Genomic DNA, 23,920 nt, shown 5'->3' with positions numbered 1-23,920 from the left:
GGGTATTGGAGCATTTTGGATTTCAAATGTTTGGATTAGGAATAATCAACTTGTGTAAAATATTTGACCAATTTTGACCAATATATATGTATTAGTATGTCTCTTTTAGTCTTCTTGCATGTTTTAGCGCATTTTAGCATAGTCAAGAGCATGTTGTACATACAGTGCTATATCCTACTTTTTGACTACCCTTTACTTTTAAGCAAGTCCTTACATCATTAAAAGTTTCAAAACATAATTTTATGCTTATATATTATTGCAATTATATTTGCCCACTATAATTTATTTAATAGTCATAGGATTTTTTCTAGCACTTCATTGTTTTAAATAACGCTATCCTAAATATCTTCCTTCTTTTCTTTATTTGCTCATTTATCAGATTTTTATTAAATGGTTTTTCTGTGTCAGGTGCTGTGTACCAGGAACTATGCTAGGCCTCGAAGTTATCAAAGTGAGTAAGTGGAGAAGATAGGCTATAAAAACAAATAATTATGATAAAGTATAATAAATGCTAATATAAAATGTTAATATAAATATGTGTTTATATTTCTGATCACCAACTAAGGTTATATTATAGAAAGAGAATTATTGGGCCAATGTGGATAAGCATTTTGAAGGCTATAGGTATGTGGTACCAAACTGCTTTCCAGAATTATTCCATCAATTTATGAACACATAGGCAATGTGCTAATATATTTCTCACCACTATCAGCATATTATTAATATTCTATAAATGTTTGCTAATTTGGTAAGTAGAAATGATATTTTATAATTGACCTATATCACATTTCCTTGGTAAAGCTAAACTTTTTCATATACTAATCAGCTTTTTCTATGTCTTTCTTTTGTGAACTGTTAGTCCACTTTCTTTGCATATTATTTCATTGAAGCATTGGTGTTTTTATTATCAATATGTATGTTTTCTTTATTAATTTATTAACCTTTTTGTGATGTAGTTTTAGTAAATATTCACTCTCATTGTGTGTGCACTTCAATTTAGTTATATTTTTGACACCCATTAAATTTTAAATTTTTAGATGGTTAATTTGATATTTAATTTTATGATTTTTCCCATATATAATTATATATTTATATTTGTAAATGTGTATTTGTAAATATATATAATTATATATATATTTACAAACATTAGGTTGAAGGACATATTTAAATGCTTTTCTTTCATGTATATTTTTTTCAGTTGTAAAAACATAGCTACTTATTTAGGCCTCTGTAAGATATAGAAGGCTTATTTATAAGTTAGGAAGATAAAGAGGACTTAATGATAAAATTAGTACTGGGATAGGTCAACATAGACATCAGGATCTCAGGAAGCTCTAGCAATCTTTTTCATGATCTTCCCCTGGTGGAATCTTATTTATCTCTAGGTATTAGTTCCCCCTTATAACTTTGGCTTGTCATACTCCCTCATGGCTTTGATTTAATTCAGTCTTTTTCTCTTTACATATACTTTTAATATCAGATCCTATTGCTAACTGGCCATGGGTCTGTGTTTCTCTATTTAGATTCCAAAGAGTATGATCAAGTTAATCTTTATATACGAGGCCTCCCTGCAGATTCTTGGTCAACATATGGATTTGCTGTCCATTAGTTGGAATCCTCTCTTTGGGTGATTGGCTAGAGCAAGGAGGAAAGAAGTGGTGGTGTCAGTGAGTCAAGCTGAACAATAGTTGTCATTGGCTGGCATTTCATTCATCTCTAAGAATGAAATGTGGATATTGGAGTCCTGTGACTGACTTTGCTGTGAAAAAGCTGTAGGTAAGAATGTAATTAGGCATTCAGGAGCTTATAGTACTAACCTCAGCTCTGCTGCCAACTAGCTCTGGATCCTTATACTAATGTCTTAACCTCCCTTAAAGCACAGTTGGCTCAGCTGACAAGTGTGATGGTTTTGTAGTCTTTAAGGTCCATTCCAATTCCAAAATGTCTACAATTCTTACATATAATATTTTACAATTTAATAAAAATGTGAGGTACTTCTCTCTGCTCTGTAAAGTTGCTGGCTTTGATGAGTAATCAGAGAGTATTGCCATCACTTAGCGGTGAACTAAATGAAGTAATGTATTTCAGAACACTTAAGACCTGATGTATTTTAAAGAGCTAACATCCAAGAGAAACATGTGCAGAGTTGACAGTCCTTGGTTGATTACAAGGCAGTTGAGTTAATAATGTTTTATGAGCAACCTATTTTTATTTTAGTTATTTCTTTTGAACTCAATACTAAAATTTTCCAAATTCCAAACACAATCTTAAATTAAAAAATTAATAATGTCAACAGAAAACCTTTTAAGGACCAGATTGTCATTTGAGGTTATTAATGCTAGCTTTACATAAAAACAACTGTCTGATTTCACTAACTTAGCAAAATTACTGTTCATTTATGGGTCATACCACAGTTTACATATTTAATAGATGGCCTTTTGCATGACGGTTGAGGGATCCTGGCTCTTTTCATCTCGTGGCACTGCTGTCTCCTAGGCCTCCTTCAGATTTCCACATAGGTTTCTTTGCTTTTAATTGGCAATAGGCAAACAGCAAGTGAGAGGGGACTCTTGGCCAGTCCTGGAAGAAGATATGAAATACTTCCACTCTCATTCTTTGACAGAGCCCAGGAATATGGTCCTGTCCAAATTGCAAGGGAGGCTGGAATCTGTAATCTTCCAATGTAGCAAGAGGAGGATGCAGGGTTGCTAACATCTAGACAGTCTTTGCCATAATTGGTAGAATGTGAAATATATGCTAAAATGAAAAATCAAGGAACCAAACAAAATGAAATTTCCATTTTTTCTGGCTGAATCGATAATAGTTAAATTGTCAAAACAAATTTTCATATAGAAATACAAAAATTAAGATAGTTTTGGGTCATTCTTATTAATCATAAAAAGTCAATAAAGTTTGCACCAAATAATTACATTTAGCAGCAGATTTTGGTGTTATTTTTCCCAAAGTAAATTATTTGTTCATTTATTCTTTAAAACTGAATTTTAGGTTTCAGGCAAATTAAGGTAACAAATGGCTCAGCAGAACACTAAGAATTTTTGCATAATATTACTTTTGTACACAGGAATCAGTCACATTTTCAAAGATTTTTTTCTTAGTTTCACATAAGAAACCTAACAATAAACTATTTCTTTTATCTTCTAGCTTCATTGAAAGGACCACACCAAATGAATCATGACATTCCTCAAGGCTGATTTTCCCCCTTTCTTCTCCTTATACTCATCTTCCATTCACTCTCCTGTATAAACTATTCTTGTTTCTATTTTCCTCTTCTGCCTTTATGAATTTTTTAAAGATTTTCAGTAAACTCAGTAACATCTTTTCCTTCAGCTATATTTCTGTTCCCAGTACTGTTATGACTTTACTATCAGTTATACTTATCCAATAATTCAGAGTATATTGAAAACTAGAACTTCCATTAGTGTTAATTAGATGACCTATACACATTCTTTCATGCACAGAAAATATTGTTGCTTGAATACGGGAGTACGTTCAAAACATATTCAGTTGTGTCATGTTCTGCCATGTTATCCAACAACAACAAAAAACATGACTAAAATTCTACTAATTTGAAATGATTTTAATTTTTTACAGTGTTTTGTTTTCTGACTGATAGACCAATATATGTATTACATTCCTTTGTATTCTGAGACACAACTGTTTGGGTTCTGAAGACAACATTCTTTTACTTCAAATGCTTGACATAGTGCTTTCCTTAACTGGATAGCCTAGAAATAGTAGCTTGTATCTCTTTTTTCTTCAGATACAACCATCACCTTCTTTCCAAAGTAAAATATAAAGCTGCTTTTCCATCAGCATGGTTAGAAATTCATTTATCGATAAATAGTCTTTCTTAGGTTCTCCTCATTCTGTCACAATAAATCATCAACTATTTCAAAGAATATTACTATTAAAATATTTTTAAAATAATAATGGTTGTTATGGATACTGCTAAGTGCTCTACATTGTGGAATAGTGTATTATTGTGAGACTATCAACCTTTAACCCTATTAAGACTCTATTTGGGAAAAATATTTAAAAATTTGCATTTCGATATGAGTTGAAAAATTCTGGATAATCAGATAGTTTATAATGGAATAATTTTGAATCGAACTTTTTTTTTTTTGAGATGGAGTCTCGCTCTGTTGCTCAGGCTGGAGTGCAGTGGCAAGATCTCGGTTCACTGCCAACCTCTGCTGCCTGAGTTCAAGCGGAAGATTCCCCTGCCTCAGCCTCCCCAGTAGCTGGGACTACAGGCACATGCCACCACACCTGGCTAATTTTTTTGTATTTTTAGTACAGACAGGGTTTTGCTATTTTGGCCAGGCTGTTCTCGAACTCTTGATCTCATGTGATCCACCTGCCTTGGCCTTCCAAAGTGCTGGGATTACAGGCGTGAGACACCATGCCTGGACTTGAATTGAACTTTTGGTGAAAGAAAATATCGGTATAAAATTTACAAAGTTTTGTAATACCAATAAATAAATCCACTGGCTTATTCCCTTTTTAATTTAAAATCAGTAATGTAATGATTTTTATAAAGGACTTACACTAAATTAACACCTACTAAGAAGCATTGTTTATCTTGACTATAAGATCATAGGCAATAATATACACCTTCCTTGCCACTACATTGTTATATATAGTATGTATAAATAAGTATGGATGCCATATGATGAAATGCTAATTAACCAATAAATAATAATTGGTAAATTGGCTTGCTAATGTGGGAAATATACAATATATATCTATAATATAGGCAGTAATTACAAGTGATTATTTCTTTGTGGTTTTCTGTATTTTCATCATTTCTGTTTTAACCATGTCACGTTTGTAATAACACAAAATGATAAGTGTAGTTGGAAAACATACCTAGTCACAGAAATGGTATAAATATAAATAAGTATAATACTTTAAAGAGGTACAGATCTATTAAAGTGTACTGTTTCAGAGACTTCAGGCTAAGTGCTAGGGATGCATTATCTCTACCCTCAAGAAGCCTGTTGATTTGTAGCTAAAATGTTAGGGTAATTCACATAAGGACAGATTATTTTTGATAGTATCCCAGACACCAGGTTCTTATGAAACCTGAAAGCCTGGAAGGTCATAATACACTTAAAAAACCTCAACTCCCTGTAAATGACATCAAAGAAGCATCTGAAAAGTATTAGGGCTGGAGAAAAATACTCAATTTGAGAATTTTAAAAATGATTAGACTAATAGAAAATCCATTTTTGTATCATAAATATAATACTTGAAGAAGAAAACGAGGCTTGGAACTGGTACTATTTCAAACACTTGTTTTAAATAATGGAAGTTTATAGTTTATAAATATTGAATTTCTCCTACACTTTAATATAATGTATTCTCTTGGATATAGACCATTCATTATAGGGCATGTTCCCATGTTTCCAATTTCATTAGAAGCTAAGAGGACTTCCTGTGTTCTATGGCTGTGCCAGGTCAAGAAGGTGGTAGAGGCTGGAGCAGTGTTAGCTGTCACTGTTCTCTCTTGGTGATGTAGACTAGATGAAGGTTTCTTCTTTAGTGGCCACTGGAAGTCTGGGAATGTGAATGAAGGACTGTCAACTGTATTCTTTTGGTGCAATAGTAGAATATTAACTTGGAATTTTTAAGTTTTAAAAACAAAACAGTTTTCACAGAAAAGTAAAAGGGGATATATAGCTCATCCCCTATTATCCTAACTTATTATCCAGTGGGTAGGGATTTGTGTAAAATTATAATTTTAAATGTTTCATGAGGACCTAGAAACTTCTATTTCCTGCCTAAAAATAGACTTCTCATGTCTTCTACGGCAAAGGTTTTTAAACATGGCAATTAAACATCAATTAAAGTGATTCAAGATTGTGAAATGGCTGACTTAAAAACAATATTAGCACATACAGCTGGGATACTGGCTTACCTGAAGACAGAGCCATGGCATCTATGATTTGGAAGTTCAGTGATTCAATAAAATAGATTTCATTTACTTGGTAATTTTAAACATTTTAATTGTTTTGATGTGTGTAGACTTTTACAATATTTTGTTGCTTCTCTCAGCGATATGACCTGAATTTACCTTTTTCATGTAGATGCATAATCAATTTAATTTCCAGATGAAAATGGATAGTCTTTTGGATTTTCTGCCTAACATACAGGTTGGTAAAATTTCTGTCAAAGCATATGAGGATCAATATAAACCTCTAAGTGTTGTAGTGTGAATAAGAAGTGACTCACTTGCTTTTAAACTAAACTCTTTGTAATTGGACTTTTTCTCTATGTTTTTTAAGGTCTACAGTGAACCACCCAATAATGGTGCTTCAATATGAACTTCATACAGGTTATAGTCTTCAGAAGGGATAGTAATATATGGTTGCAGGTAGAAAGAAAGGGACTAGCCAAATTATACCAAAAGCCCTGTGTTTCTAGCAGAAAAAAAGCAAAGAAAAAAGTTACCACAAAAAATAAACTGGAACATGTGAAGGTAATTGGTCAAAAATTTAACAGTAGCACAGACATGGTATGAGAAAACACTTATGAATAATTGGGTGTTCAAACATTTGGCTAAGGATCAACATAAAGAAGCAATCTGATTAGACATTTTGCTATCAGTATGACAGCAAACAAATGTTCTTACCAAACACTCTTTTTAGCATTGTAGAATTGATATATCCTATATTGTCCATTTTAGATTATATTATATTTACTATGTGTATTTGAGTGTGTGTGTGTGTGTATTATAAGACAGATTATATAGATAGATGATAGATAAATAAATACATCAATAGATAAATAGTTAGATAAAAAATCAGGCTGTAAAGTTGAAAACATTGAGAAAGGACTCCGGGACATTGGTCTGGGCAATGATTTCTTGAGTAAGACCTCAATAGTACAGGCAACCCAGGCAAAAATGGACAAATGGGATCACATCAAGCTAAAAAGCTTCTACACAGCAAAGGAAATGTTCAATATGCAAAGAGACAACTTACAGAGTGGGAGAAAATATTTGCAAACTACTCATCTGACAAAGAATTAATAACCAGAATATATAAGAAACTCAAACAAATCAATAATGATAAAAACAAATAATATGATTAAAAAATGAGCAAAAGTTCTGAATAGACGTTTCTCAAAATGAGACACAAATGGTTTTCTTTTTCTCGTTGAACCGTTTTTCATGATAAACATGTCGGGAAATGGTGAACAGGTATATGAAAAAATGTTCAACATCATCAGTCATCAGATAAAAATCGAAACTACAATGAAATATTATCTCACACTGGTTAAAATGGCTTTTATTAAAAGACAAAAAATAATGAATGCTGTCAAGTCGGGGGACCTCTAGTGGTCAAGTGTTCGTAGGATAAGAGGGCAACTATAGGTAACAATAATTTATTGCATATTTAAAGATAACTAAACTAGTGGACTTGGAATGCTTTTAACACAAAGAAATGATAAATGCTTGAGGTGATGGATATACCAGTTACCCAGATTTGATCATTACACATTGTATGCTTACATCAAAATACTACATGTACCCCATAAATATGTATAACTATTATGTATCTATAACAATTAAATATTTTTTAAGTTAAAAAATATTTTTTATATTTAAGAGTAAGCAGAATAACTATCATTTTTCTGGGTTTCTTGGAGGGTCTCCCTGCAAAATCAAATGATATTCCTAATTTTTTAGGTTCTAAAAATTTATGTTTTAGGGATTTATTCCTCAGACCTAATATTCTGCCTTTTAGCCTAGCAATTTCACACCTCACTGTAAATCAATTTGCTATAAGTTTTTTCTGCTTTTGCATATCCAGTTAATTCTCATGAAGTGCCCTTTCCCTTACTCCTGTCTCCCACACCTAATGTTTCTAGACCTGGTTCAAATGTCTTTTTCAATTCAAAACCTTCCTTGAGCTATCTAAATGAAGTTGATAACTTACTTCTTTGATTGTGTTTATGCAGAGTATTTAACCCTAATTATTGTGTTCATCACATTAAATTGCATTTATTTTGTACCTTTCTCTCCATTAGACTGTGAATTATTAAGGATATACCTTCTGCCTTATGTGCTTGATAACTCTAGCATCTGGTATTTGGTCTTACAAATTGTTCACTGAATGAATACATGATAAAATGAGTTTGTGTCGGCAGTGAAGGGGGAAGCTTTAAACCTTGAATGTCTGAGGGAGAATTCAAGGGGAGCAAGGTGAAGGAGAAAGATACCACTGTGGGGGGAGGAGCCAAGATGGCCGAATAGGAACAGCTCTGGTCTACAGCTCCCAGCTTGAGCGACACAGAAGACAGGTGATTTCTGCATTTCCATCTGACGTACCGGGTTCATCTCACTAGGGAGTGCCAGACAGTGGGCGCAGGCCAGTGGGTGCGCACCGTGCACGAGCCTAAGCAGGGCGAGGCATTGCCTCACCTGGGAAGCGCAAGGGGTCAGAGAGTTCCCTTTCCGAATCAAAGAAAGGGGTGACTGACGCACCTAGAAAATCGGGTCACTCCCACCCGAATATTGCGCTTTTCAGACCAGCTTAAAAAACGGCGCACCACGAGACTATATCCCACACCTGGCTCAGAGGGTCCTACGCCCACGGAGTCTCGCTGATTGCTAGCACAGCAGTCTGAGATCAAACTGCAAGGCGGCAGCGAGGCTGGGGGAGGGGCGCCCGCCATTGCCCAGGCTTGCTTAGGTAAACAAAGCAGCCAGGAAGCTCGAACTGGGTGGAGCCCACCACAGCTCAAGGAGGCCTGCCTGCCTCTGTAGGCTCCACCTCTGGGGGCAGGGCACAGACAAACAAAAAGACAGCAGTAACCTCTGCAGACTTAAATGTCCCTGTCTGACAGCTTTGAAGAGAGCAGTGGTTCTCCCAGCACGGAGCTGGAGATGTGAGAACAGGCAGACTGCCTCCTCAAGTGGGTTCCTGACCCCTGACCCCCGAGCAGCCTAACTGGGAGGCACCCCCAAGCAGGGGCACACTGACACCTCACAGGGCAGGGTATTCCAACAGACCTGCAGCTGAGGGTCCTGTCTGTTAGAAGGAAAACTAACAAACAGAAAGGACATCCACACCAAAAACCCATCTGTACATCACCATCATCAAAGACCAAAAGTAGATAAAACCACAAAGATGGGGAAAAAACAGAACAGAAAAACTGGAAACTCTAAAACGCAGAGCGACTCTCCTCCTCCAAAGGAACGCAGTTCCTCACCAGCAACGGAACAAAGCGGGATGGAAAATGATTTTGATGAGCTGAGAGAAGAAGGTTTCAGACGATCAAATTACTCTGAGCTACGGGAGGACATTCAAACCAAAGGCAAAGAAGTTGAAAACTTTGAAAAAAAATTAGAAGAATGTATAACTAGAATAACCAATACAGAGAAGTGCTTAAAGGAGCTGATGGAGCTGAAAACCAAGGCTCGAGAACTACGTGAAGAATGCAGAAGCCTCAGGAGCCGATGCGATCAACTGGAAGAAAGGGTATCAGCGATGGAAGATGAAATGAATGAAATGAAGCGAGAAGGGAAGTTTAGAGAAAAAAGAATAAAAAGAAATGAGCAAAGCCTCCAAGAAATATGGGACTATGTGAAAAGACCAAATCTACGTCTGATTGGTGTACCTGAAAGTGATGCGGAGAATGGAACCAAGTTGGAAAACACTCTGCAGGATATTATCCAGGAGAACTTCCCCAATCTAGCAAGGCAGGCCAACGTTCAGATTCAGGAAATACAGAGAACGCCACAAAGATACTCCTTGAGAAGAGCAACTCCAAGACACGTAATTGTCAGATTCACCAAAGTTGAAATGAAGGAAAAAATGTTAAGGGCAGCCAGAGAGAAAGGTCGGGTTACCCTCAAAGGGAAGCCCATCAGACTAACAGCGGATCTCTCGGCAGAAACCCTACAAGCCAGAAGAGAATGGGGGCCAATATTCAACATTCTTAAAGAAAAGAATTTTCAACCCAGAATTTCATATCCAGCCAAACTAAGCTTCATAAGTGAAGGAGAAATAAAATACTTTACAGACAAGCAAATGCTGACCGATTTTGTCACCACCAGGCCTGCCCTAAAAGAGCTCCTGAAGGAAGTGCTAAACATGGAAAGGAACAACCGGTACCAGCCGCTGCAAAATCATGCCAAAATGTAAAGACCATCGAGACTAGGAAGAAACTGCATCAACTAACGAGCAAAATCACCAGCTAACATCATAATGACAGGATCAAATTCAGACATAACAATATTAACTTTAAATGTAAATGGACTAAATGCTCCAATTAAAAGACACAGACTGGCAAGTTGGATAAAGAATCAAGACCCATCAGTGTGCTGTATTCAGGAAATCCATCTCATGTGCGGAGACACACATAGGCTCAAAATAAAAGGATGGAGGAAGATCTACCAAGCAAATGGAAAACAAAAAAAGGCAGGGGTTGCAATCCTAGTCTCTGATAAAACAGACTTTAGACCAACAAAGATCAAAAGAGACAAAGAAGGCCGTTACATAATGGTAAAGGGATCAATTCAACAAGAAGAGCTAACTATCCTAAATATATATGCACCCAATACAGGAGCACCCAGATTCATAAAGCAAGTCCTGAGTGACCTACAAAGAGACTTAGACTCCCACACATTAATAATGGGAGACTTTAACACCCCACTGTCAACATTAGACAGATCAACGAGACAGAAAGTCAACAAGGATACCCAGGAATTGAACTCAGCTCTGCACCAAGCAGACCTAATAGACATCTACAGAACTCTCCACCCCAAATCAACAGAATATACATTTTTTTTCAGCACCACACCACGCCTATTCCAAAATTGACCACATACTTGGAAGTAAAGCTCTCCTCAGCAAATGTAAAAGAACAGAGATTATAACAAACTATCTCTCAGACCACAGTGCAATCAAACTAGAACTCAGGATTAAGAATCTCACTCAAAGCCGCTCAGCTACATGGAAACTGAACAACCTGCTCCTCAATGACTACTGGGTACATAACGAAATGAAGGCAGAAATAAAGATGTTATTTGAAACTAACGAGAACAAAGACACAACATACCAGAATCTCTGGGACGCATTCAAAGCAGTGTGCAGAGGGAAATTTATAGCACTAAATGCCCACAAGAGAAAGCAGGAAAGATCCAAAATTGACACCCTAATATCACAATTAAAAGAACTAGAAAAGCAAGAGCAAACACATTCAAAAGCTAGCAGAAGGCAAGAAATAACTAAAATCAGAGCAGAACTGAAGGAAATAGAGACACAAAAAACCCTTCAAAAAATCAATGAATCCAGGAGCTGTTTTTTTGAAAGGATCAACAAAATTGATAGACCGCTAGCAAGACTAATAAAGAAAAAAAGAGAGAAGAATCAAATAGACACAATAAAAAATGATAAAGGGGATATCACCACCGATCCCACAGAAATACAAACTACCATCAGAGAATACTATAAACACCTCTATGCAAATAAACTAGAAAATCTAGAAGAAATGGATACATTCCTCGACACATACACCCTCCCAAGACCAAACCAGGAAGAAATTGAATCTCTGAATAGACCAATAACAGGAGCTGAAATTGTGGCAATAATCAATAGTTTACCAACCAAAAAGAGTCCAAGACCAGATGGATTCACAGCCGAATTCTACCAGAGGTACAAGGAGGAACTGGTACCATTCCTTCTGAAACTATTCCAATAAATAGAAAAAGAGGGAATCCTCCCTAACTCATTTTATGAGGCCAGCATCATTCTGATACCAAAGCCGGGCAGAGACACAACCAAACAAGAGAATTTTAGACCAATATCCTTGATGAACATTGATGCAAAAATCCTCAATAAAATACTGGCAAACCGAATCCAGCAGCACATCAAAAAGCTTATCCACCATGATCAAGTGGGCTTCATCCCTGGGATGCAAGTCTGGTTCAATATACGCAAATCAATAAATGTAATCCAGCATATAAACAGAGCCAAAGACAAAAACCACATGATTATCTCAATAGATGCAGAAAAAGCCTTTGACAAAATTCAACAACCCTTCATAATAAAAACTCTCAATAAATTAGGTATTGATGGGACATATTTCAAAATAATAAGAGCTATCTATGACAAACCCACAGCCAGTATCATACTGAATGGGCAAAAACTGGAAGCATTCCCTTTGAAAACTGGCACAAGACAGGGATGCCCTCTCTCACTGCTCCTATTCAACATAGTGTTGGAAGTTCTGGCCAGGGCAATCAGGCAGGAGAAGGAAATAAAGGGTATTCAATTAGGAAAAGAGGAAGTCAAATTGTCCCTGTTTGCAGACGACATGATTGTTTATCTAGAAAACCCCATTGTCTCAGCCCAAAATCTCCATAAGCTGATAAGCAACTTCAGCAAAGTCTCAGGATACAAAATCAATGTACAAAAATCACAAGCATTCCTATATACCAACAACAGACAAACAGAGAGCCAAATCATGAGTGAACTCCCATTCACAATTGCTTCAAAGAGAATAAAATACCTAGGAATCCAACTTACAAGGGATGTGAAGCACCTCTTCAAGGAGAACTACAAACCACTGCTCAAGGAAATAAAAGAGGATACAAACTAATGGAAGAACATTCCATGGTCATGGGTAGGAAGAATCAATATCGTGAAAATGGCCCTACTGCCCAAGGTAATTTACAGATTCAATGCCATCCCCATAAAGCTACCAATGACTTTCTTCACAGAATTGGAAAAAACTACTTTAAAGTTCATATAGAACCAAAAAAGAGCCCGCATCGCCAAGTCAATCCTAAGCCAAAAGAACAAAGCTGGAGGCATCACGCTACCTGACTTCAAACTATACTACAAGGCTACAGTAACCAAAACAGCATAGTACTGGTACCAAGCAGAGATATAGATCAATGGAACAGAACAGAGCCCTCAGAAATAACGCCGCATACCTACAACTATCTGATCTTTGACGAACCTGAGAAAAACAAGCAATGGGGAAAGGATTCCCTATTTAATAAATGGTGCTGGGAAAACTGGCTAGCCATATGTAGAAAGCTGAAACTGGATCCCTTCCTTACACCTTATACAAAAATCAATTCAAGATGGATTAAAGATTTAAACGTTAGACCTAAAACCATAAAAACCCTAGAAGAAAACCTAGGCATTACCATTCAGGACACAGGCGTGGGCAAGGACTTCATGTCCAAAACACCAAAAGCAATGGCAACAAAAGCCAAAATTGACAAATGGGATCTAATTAAACTAAAGAGCTTCTGCACAGCAAAAGAAACTACCATCAGAGTGAACAGGCAACCTACAGAATGGGAGAAAATTTTCACAACCTACTCATCTGACAGAGGGTTAATATCCAGAATCTACAATGAACTCCAACAAATTTACAAGAAAAAAACAAACAACCCCATCAAAAAGTGGACGAAGGACATGAACAGACACTTCTCAAAAGAAGACATTTATGCAGCCAAAAAACACATGAAAAAATGCTCATCATCACTGGCCATCAGAGAAATGCAAATCAAAACCACTATGAGATGTCATCTCACACCAGTTAGAATGGCAATCATTAAAAAGTCAGGAAACAACAGGTGCTGGAGAGGATGTGGAGAAATAGGAACACTTTGACACTGTTGGTGGGACTGTAAACTAGTTCAACCATTGTGGAAGTCAGTGTGGCGATTCCTCAGGGATCTAGAACTAGAAATACCATTTGACCCAGCCATCCCATTACTGGGTATATACCCAAATGACTATAAATCATGCTGCTATAAAGACACATGCACACGTATGTTTATTGCGGCATTATTCACAATAGCAAAGACTTGGAACCAACCCAAATGTCCAACAATGATAGACTGGATTAAGAAAATGTGGCACATATACACCATGGAATACTATGCAGCCATAAAAAATGATGAGTTCATGTCCTTTGTAGGGACATGGATGAAATTGGAAACCATCATTCTCAGTAAACTATCGCAAGAACAAAAAACCAAACACCGCATATTCTCACTCATAGGTGGGAATTGAACAATGAGATCACATGGACACAGGAAGGGGAATATCACATTCTGGGGACTGTGGTGGGGAGGGGGGAGGGGGGAGGGAAAAAATATATAAAATAAAAAAGAAAAAAAAAAGATACCACTGTGTACACTGAGATGGAATTCACTTACTTAGAATTTCATTTAGAGATGATCCTTTGTGCCAGCGACAACCTGAGCTGAGCTTCATGTACCTAAAGCCAGGTCCTGGATTTGCAACTGGGGCTGCTGTTTGCAAAGCCCATGGGAGATTTTTGACCCTTAGAGTCCTCTGAAAACCTTTTCTTAGGAGTTTTTAGCTTGTTACAACCACCTATTATGATCTATCTCTTGTGATAATTACACAGAAGTCTTCACCAAATTGTTTGTTCAATTAATCCTTGAAGAATTTTTTTTCATGGACAAATAGATGGTTTCAAAATATTGAGAAGTTAAAAAAATAGTGTTGCATGTAAGAGGAGAAAAACTGCATTTTAGACATATAGATCTGAATGGAGAGGTAATTTACAGCAGTTCTTCAATTTAATACTGGTCAATGTCAATAGATACAACTGTGCTGTCATATTGGGGTGATCAAGGTAAAAGTTTCAGAGTGGATTTAAAAATGGGTGTTTGTAAACATGTAAAAATAAATCTGACATGATTTTTTTCTGTTGGAATACTTCATCTGGAATTAAAAACCTACCAGAGAGATAAGTAATTTTAAACCTATTTAAGTGTAATTTATAAATAGACTCTGGAGAACTAGAAAGCAGTTCAAAGCATCCTTCACCCTCAAAGAAGACGTTGTCAAACTATGAACCACTTCACAGCATTTGTATGAATTAAAGGCACTGAAAGTCTCATGATGCTGTGTCTTACTTGTCTACCCCTATTTATTCATAGAATGCATTAGTTGGGTCCCTTAATTATTTCTTATCTACTTACTGCCTATATAAGTCATATTGAGGAATTTTATCATTACATTTAGGATTTTTTTATTTACAACTTGGACAAGTGTATTATTCCACAGAGTAATACATGTGTGCAAATTTAGTAATAGATTTTTGAAAATTGGCCTCCCCAGCAAAACAGAAGGTAGGAATTCTTGCAAACACTTTTGCCCATGGCACTGAGCTAGGTACATAGAATCCTGTGGAAATGAATTAGTTTGTAATAGCCAAAAACAGTGTTGAAGGAGATATAGCAATAATGTTGATCTTAGTTATAAGGGTAAAATAAGATCACTTGAAAAACCTCTCTCAGTTTTTGACAAATTAATGAGTATGGCTGTCTTCTTCCCCTTAATATAATTCTGTATATGTGACACAAATGCTAGTCTGGTTGATTCTGAGAAACAGAAAATAAAATACTGATTACTCTTAGAAAGACATAAGCTAATACATATGGAGGGAAGAACAATTTAGATACAAAAAGAACTGGCTGCAAAAACAGCAGGAACTTGAAGAAGAACTTTTAAGTTGTAATTTCTGCCTTTCTTCACATTGCCCTGCGAGAATTATTTCCTACAGTAAGGAGAAAAAACAGTAGCACCAACCCAGCATCAGTGACAAATGGTGAGGAAACAGCAGAAAGGCAATCCAACCTAGCTGGGTTGGAGGGTGAATAACAACAGGTTCCCAGATATTTTGGGTGGATCCTGATGATTTTCTCTTCTCCATCCTCCCTATCAGGACTAGTGAGGAGAAAAGAAGAGTCCTCAAAGTACGTAATTGCTTACTGTGGGGCGGTGAGCAAAGAGAGTGATTCTGCCCAGATTGCAAAGTTAGAAAATCTCAGACTGGAGGTGGATTCCTTCACCTTATACCAGATAAAAGAGAATTGTGGAACAGAAACTCAAAATAAATATAAATAAAATCTTAAAATAAATATAAGTAAGAATTAAATATTCTCAAAGAGATGAGGGAGAATAATGGAAAAGATGAGCAGAATAATACATTTTGAAAAAAATAAAAAAGAACTCAGTAGATAAATTAAAATAGAATAAATACAATTGGGTAACAAACTAATGAATTTGAAATTAGAGGAAAATTTTAAAACATCACAAGAAAGAGATAAAGAAAAAGAGAAGAAAAAACAAAATTTTGGAGAGAGGAAGGATGGATATATAATTGTTAACCTCCACATTGAAGGTTTTCCAGGAAACTATATTTTTAAAAAAATGAAAGAGAGGAAGTATTTGGAGAAATAGTGGCCTAACATTTGTAAGAATTAAAAAAGAAAAATATTGCAAAGTTTCATAGTGCCAAACCTTTTAGATGATTTAAAAAGACAATACAAACATATTAAAGTGAATTTTAAAACATCAAACACAAAAAAGAGATTATTAAAGTTTTCTAATAAAGAACAGAGTATTTACAAAAAAAAACACAAGAAATGAAACACTAATGCAATTATTGTTAATGTTATATGCATAATAGAGGAGAATAACATTTTTCAAGAGTAATAATAAAAGGACTTTAAATCTGAAATATTATATGCAACTAACAATAATTTACATGCAAAGGAAACATACTTACATATTCTCAGGCAAACAAGAACTCAGAAATTTCATCAAGCAAATGACTTTTTGAAAATACTTTCAGGAAGTATAATGGTAAGTTGAAACTAGAAAAATCTATGAAATACATGAAATGTACAGGTAAGAAAACAGCATAGTAAATTTTCCTGTTGCTAAAACAAACCTAAAATCTATAAAAGACCCATAAAGCTCAGAGTTAAAAATGTAGAAAATGCAAACGTGGTGGCAGGGGAGAAGAAAATAAGAGACAAGAAAGAGGGAGATGATATGGATATGGATAAGCTAAGAAATGGGTAGAAGAAAAAAAGTAATGTAGATATTCATCATTGTTTTACTGGTAACCAAACAATAAATAAAACACAATATTAACTTTCATACAAGAAGAAGGAACTTCTTGTATGAAATTGAATGGAAAGTGTGAAAGGCAAATTAAACTAATACACAGAAAATATACAATAAAAATCAAATATTAAGAAAGAAATGAGTCCTAGTAACAATCGCAATAAATGTAAATGTATTAAACTCACTGACAAAAGACAGAGACCTTCAGAATGGATTAGAAGAAACATTATCCAACAAAAGATAAAATACAAGAGAAAACTTCAAAGAAAAGATGATAAAAGTTGAGAATAAAGGTAAAACTTTCAATTACAAACAATGTTGGATTAGTTTACCATAACAAGTGTCTCACTGAGGACAACTATAAGAAGGGTAAAATTTTAACATTATTTTTATGCACATAGAAGAGTTTATGAGACCAGGCCAAAATTAAAGGGAACCAAGAAAAAATAAACAAGTATGAAAGCAATTTTGACTATTATCAGGCAAATTGCAACCATGCCTCTTCTTTGAGAATGTTACTTTTTCTGTGGAGGTCTTTTATCCACATATACAGAAATCTAGAAGTCCCTGAGAATTTACTCCTTCCACACAGCCCTTGACCAATGGCTCACAGAAGTAGGAGTATAGCAAGTTAGCTTCTTTGCCTTGGGCAACTCTGAGGTTAACTTACTCCAGCGTTCTCCTGCAAGATCAGGCCAAAGCTATATTTGCAGGGCTTTATCTGAGACTGCACCCTGGCATGGCTTTCTTCTCTCCCCTTTTCTGCTTTCCATGCTACCTTGCTGATCTCTATAGAGACTATTGCCTTTCTAAATCATTTGTTCATGAATCCTTGCCTCAGGGTCTGCTTCTGGGAAAACTGACCTAAGATACCATCTCTAATATTGTCCCTTCCTCATTCTTTCTAGTTTTTATTTTTTAAAGTCTTTCTGTCATCTGTTGTTTCTGTTGGACTCTATCAAGTGATTTATTGTGGGTATTATATTTTAAATTTCGACTGTAAATTCATGTTTCTTGGGACTTTATCTGTAGAAATCCTTTGAAGCCTGGATGGAATGTGTATTCCCTCAAACATAATTTGCCTAGGTTTATCTGAGATCCCTGAAGAAACTACTATTTGGGGCCACTTTAAATAGTTTGTTGGATTTAGGTTTGTTAGGCCACTAAGTCAATGTGGATTCAGTGTACAAATCAGCATGAGGAGTGTTCTTTGGCTATGAATGTTCAGGTGAGATATTTTGTCTGAATTCAGCACAAAAATCATAGCAAAGAATTTCCTTCTCTTGTGCTGTGGGGTGGATTTATTTCTGGTACACCCCATACACAGGATAGAGCCATTTAGGGTCCCAGCATTATGTAGGTATGCCCTACTGGCTTTCTCACTTTGGTGAGCCATAGGCTTTGTCTTCTGTGCCTTCTGTCCTGTGGGGCAGAAAAAAAATGGAAACTAAGATTTGATAAGATTAACTACATAGTCTAAGGTCCAAATAATTTCAGTGCTTTCTTAACTTTCTAAATAAGAATTTTAATTTGACCTTGAAAAGTTCCTTCTGTCTTGAAAGAGCAAGGATATAGTTATTAGATTTAAGAAATTTATTTTTACTTAAATATAAAAATATATTTGAGTCAAAATATATTTTTATATTTATTTTTATATTTAAAATCTATTTTTATATTTTTATATTTATTTTTAATATAAAATTGTTATATTTTGTTTTAATATAAAATATATTTTTATATTTAATTGTATATATTTATATTTATTTAAATGTGTGTATTAACACAAACATTAAATGTATTAACACACATTTAAATATATTTAACACATGACATGTGTGTTTCTTCCAGTGTCAAGTAAAGGCCATGTTTGCTGATATGCCATACATTTATTTGTTTATTTATTTATTTATTTATTGGAGAGGTTATGGGGGGTTTTCCATGCATATTAAACATGCTGCTGACTTAAAATTCTATTATCCAGAGAGCAGCATAATTCAGCCTAGTCCTTTTACATTTGATAAAAATTATATTTATTAAACAATAATGAATTGATCATCAACAGCAATGAACAGACTTAACAGGAGAGGAAAGACAAATGTCAGTTAATACTCTCGCTTTGTGAACAAGTAGTTGTATAATTTACCACAATAAATTGTTTTCATGGCTTTTTAGTCAAGGCTATATAACAGAGAATGCCAGTGAATACCAATAATAACAACAATATTGGAGCCTATTATCAACTCAGCTATAAGAAAAATAAAGAATGAGTACGGTTGTTATGGAATCAGGAACATATTCAGGGAAAAGTTAGAGAAAATAGCACTAAGTTGTCATACATTACTTCAAAAAATGAAAAAAAGGTATTTTACTTTCTTCCTTACATAAGGAGAAGGACTAACAATTTTCTCTAAGGATAAGGGGGAGAAAACCTTTCTACCTTTTACCCTCTGATCAGGACCTCTTGTTCTAGAGGGAATAAAATATACCTCACCCTTGGAATCAATCATTGTGAATGGATGAGTTGTGTAGGCAAATATAGTTTTAAATGAAATAAAATTGAGCTTAGGTGAAATTAGTGAGAACCAGTATATAAGTAAGAAAATTTTTATTGATTTCAATATGTTAGTTGAGATTTTAGGCTAAGGGATTGTCACAGGTAGGATCATATTACATAAAATGATGAAAGTAATAGACAACAATCCCTGTGAAAAAGCTTGAGAATTCCTCATAGCTGCAATAGAGTCACTGAAAAGGATTTATGGTACTTGTATAGGTAGAAGTATTTCCATTTTTCTATCATTTTCTAATATTATTGCTACCAAGCATCATTTTTATTAATACCCATGACTTGCTCTGGGTATTAAAAAAATTTTACTCCTCAAATTGCATGGAAAAAGTAACTGTTAATTCACTTTTTTTTTTTTTTTTTTGAGATGGAGTCTCACTTTATCTCCCAGGCTGGAGTGCCATGGTATGATCTCGGCTCACTGCAACCTCCACCTCCCAGGTTCAAGTGATTCTCCTGCCTCAGCCTCCTGAGTAGCTGGGATTACAGGGTGCACCACCATGCCCAGCTAATTTTTGTATTTTTAGTAGAGATAGGATTTCACCATGTTGGTCAGGGTGGTCTCAAACTCTTGACCTCATGATCTGCCCACCTCGGCCTCACAAAGTGCTGGGATTACAGGCATGAGCCACTGCACCTGGCCTAATTCATGTTTAAATAATCACAAGCATATATAATTGGAAATCAGATCAGCAAGAAATAACCGGTAGACAACGGAGTTCATATAAAGTAAAGATCAACCTAGTGTTCTAATTTTTATTCATTCATTCATTCATTCATTTACTTTTTCATTTATTCTCCTATTCATTTCATTATTTATTAATTATTAACTAGTTTTTATGTATCAGAAACCATATGGGGCTTATGAGTTTTTATTGTGGTTAAGTGCAAAGTTCCCAAGAGCCTTATGAAATATTAAAAGTAACTCAAGGCCCCTCTACTATAAACTTTGTAGATTATAATTTTTTGAGGGGTTAATACTTATGTATAGAAATCATTGAGACCTAGAGAGTTTAAATGATTTGCCCTAGATTGTACAGATAATTAATGGTTGTCTCAGCACTAGAAGCCAATCTTCTTAATTCTACTGAAAGTAGATAATATGATGACTCATATTTATTATGTAAATATTATATTTTATTATAAACCTGACAGTTCATATTGACTATGACAATTAACATGCAGTATAAAATATTATGTGTTAGTGTTACATTGTTGTTGCCATTATATTATATTGCAGATATTTTTTCTTTTGGTGGCTGCATACAAATGAATTATAACTATATTAATAATATTTTTCTTTAAAAAACTAAAGATGACATTTTTAAGTCCTCTCTCTTAGAATCTGTCATTGCACTTGGCTAAAATGTAGCTACAGATTATTTGTACTATATCTTTCGACTGTACCAATTGGCAACAATTTTTCTCTTTAAACCCTAATCAATGAAAATAATACTTCTGTGTCTCAGTCAATCGCAGTTGCTTGTAAATGACCTTTGACTGATAAGTTTAACTGAAAACTGTGGTCAGCCAAGTCTGTCATCAAGCATGTCATATAACACAAGATAATTTGAAAAAAAAATGCAACAATGCATTCAATCTGTGGCAGTAGATCAGGAAAATTACTGCATATCCAGTGCTGAACAGAAGAAAAAATAATAGGGTATTTTCTGTTGACCTCCTTAAGAACCAACCTGGACCAAATCTACTTAAGTTTTAAAACCAGATGAAATCAAGTGTGTTCCATCTCTTTGTAGCTAAACTTCTTAAGCCCCTCACTTTTAGTAGCAGCAGACTGTGTTTTCATTACTTATTCATCTCAGGATGCACTTATAAATATAAAATATCATCATTTGAGTTTGTTTTACCATTAGCTTTAAAATTTTATAAACTACTGAACAGGTGACAAATTGAATAAGTTAAGGAGATTTATTGTTGTAAGAAAAGTGTATCAGTAGGAAATACCATTGATAAACAGAAAAACGAAAGATTGTAAAATTTACTGAGTGCATTTGAGAAAAAATATATTTTTCAAGCTTTCAAAATATTAAAGTTGTCTTAATGACTGAAATGTGTTTTTTAAAAATCCTGTGTTTAAAAAAATTCTAATGAAATTTGTTACATTTTGTCTCTACAAAAATAGTCATCTCACTTTTATTTTCACGCTTCCATTTGTGAAGTATACTCCATGCACCTCAAACATTTATGATGAGCATATTTTCTGATCCAGGATATATGTATATTAGAAGATTTTTTTCCTTTTTTCATAAGAAACATTATTTTAAGCTTCCCAAAAAATTAATACCTCAGAGGTTAGACAAGGAAGCTTTTCACTGAAAAAAACTTGTGAAGAAATTATTATTCTAGATTTACTTTCAACCACCAAGGAAACTTGATGTGGCAGTAAAATAAATCTTGGAAGAAAATATAAGAAATTAAAAAATGCTCAAAGTTAACCAAAAGGACCTTTACAGGTTTAATTCATTGAACAATTATTAATACTAAGCACCTATTTGGTGCCAAGAACTATGAAAATCTCTGCAGAAGAGAACAAGGAAAGATCCTTATCCTCTAACCATTTATAGTCAAATGGGAAATGCAGACATGCTAACAGGCATTTACAATACAGTCTACTAAATTCCACCAAAAGGCTATCATAAGGTATCATAAGATATAGGAGGGGGATCTAATTTAGCTTTGAAGGATCAATGAAGCCTCCTAAGAGAGATTATTGCTAAGACTTGATGGATGAATAAAAGTTAGATTATAGAAAGTTTGAGAACAGTCAGAGTGTTCCCAGCAGAGAAAAGTACTTCTGCAAAAGCTAGGAATCATAATTATGAGAATATAGTGCATCAGCCCACTGTTTAGAATAGATGATGAGAGGCTAACAAATACAGGCAGGAGGCAGAATTACTCTGTTCCTATTTTGAATCTGTCCTTGCCACTATGAAGAAGTTATCATCAAAATAGAACAGCTAGAAAAACACCATTAACAATGAATTGAAGTCCCAGAAAAAGTAAAAAGAAGAGATTATAGGAAGCCACCCAGACATTCTAAATGAATTCAAGTTTGCAGTCATAGACAAATTACATTCCAAGGTGTCGAAAGGACTTACAGATGTAATCATAGAATGATTGGCAGTAATCCACAGAAATCACAGAGAAGGGGAGTGCTGCTAGAAGATGCGATCTAAGCAAATATCACACCAATTCTCTCAAAGGGTTAAAAGGTAGATTCTGGAAACTACTAGATCAGCAATGTTGATCTTTAACAGCATTTTAGAATGGATTACTTTAACAAGGAATTGAAATCACTTAGAAAATAATGAGACAACCTCTAAGATCCAGTCTGAGTGCACTAAAAGCATTCCTGCCAAATTAGCCTCATTTAATTTTCTGTAGGTTGAGTAGCAGGGGAGATTTTAGAGGGTTGGGAGGTTGCAATATTTGTGTTTAGGTAGGGATTTTGACGAAATCACTCGTATGTCCTTGGGAACAAGGGTAGAAATATGACTGAGTAACAGTGGACATAAGCAGATATGTAAAGCTGGTTGAACAACTGCATGTAGTTATTAATTTGATGTTAGCTTGCAGGAAGGTTTCTCACAGCATGTCTCATGGCTTTGTCTCTGGCTTTGTCTTGGTCACATTTAAAAACCCAGTCTGGGTGAAGAGGCATCAGTCTGCAAAGGGTCAGCTAATGTACTGACTTTTAGAAACATAATTTGAAGTGTTTTAGTAGATAGAACAATGCATAAAAAACAGAACACGGAGATTGTGGAGCCGAATTAATGTACTGTTTTGGTTTTTGCCATCAGTTCCATAAGAATACATTTGGTGGGGAGGTTTTAAAAGTTCAACTCGAAAGCAGTATAAAATGAAATTAAAAAACCACTTTAGGTACTTCAGTAACCACAAACTCTAACAATTACACCGGCTTAAAAAAAGAAAGTGAATTCAAGGTAAGACTATGTTAATAGAAGAACATTTTCAAAATGAGGGAAATGGCCATAAGACTGATTTCTAATATTTCACTGAACTCGGACATTTGTCAGACCTATCCTGAGTGTTACATACAGGTATACACGCATGGTGGACGGAAGCTATGGTTTTTTGCTCAACATCCATTACACCTTCTCTGTTAATACCAGCAATAAGGTTTGAGTGAACTTGACCTCACCCTAGCTTCAAGAGTAAGCTATGCTCAGCTAAGGCCAATCAGGAAAATTCCATCTTCCTTTGCACTGTAATTGGTTTAATTAATCCAGGCCTAAGCTTATCAGTGTGTGGCATTCCCCTGGTTTTACGGATTGGTTCAGGGGTGGCCAATTGATGTAAATCTCAGTGTTTTCTTTTTTTTCAGCAGTTAATGGGTAGCAACCTGCCTTTCTTGCTGAATGAGGCATCA

General features: G+C 35.1%; 1 long non-coding RNA gene across 1 annotated transcript in view; it reads right to left on the bottom strand.

Moving 5' to 3' along the window:
* Positions 1-2,189: 2,189 nt before the first annotated feature.
* Positions 2,190-23,920, bottom strand: part of LOC117980025 (uncharacterized) — a 28,602-nt gene continuing 6,871 nt past the window's right edge. The window contains exon 3 of the long non-coding RNA XR_004671151.3: positions 2,190-2,757. This is a non-coding gene — a long non-coding RNA (uncharacterized LOC117980025). The remainder of the gene's footprint in view (positions 2,758-23,920) is intronic.

Source organism: Pan paniscus, chromosome 3 (genome assembly GCF_029289425.2).
Source record: "Pan paniscus chromosome 3, NHGRI_mPanPan1-v2.0_pri, whole genome shotgun sequence".
Classification (NCBI taxonomy): domain Eukaryota; kingdom Metazoa; phylum Chordata; class Mammalia; order Primates; family Hominidae; genus Pan; species Pan paniscus.
Note: the sequence above shows the minus strand (reverse complement) of the source record. Positions and strands in the feature narration are given on the sequence as shown.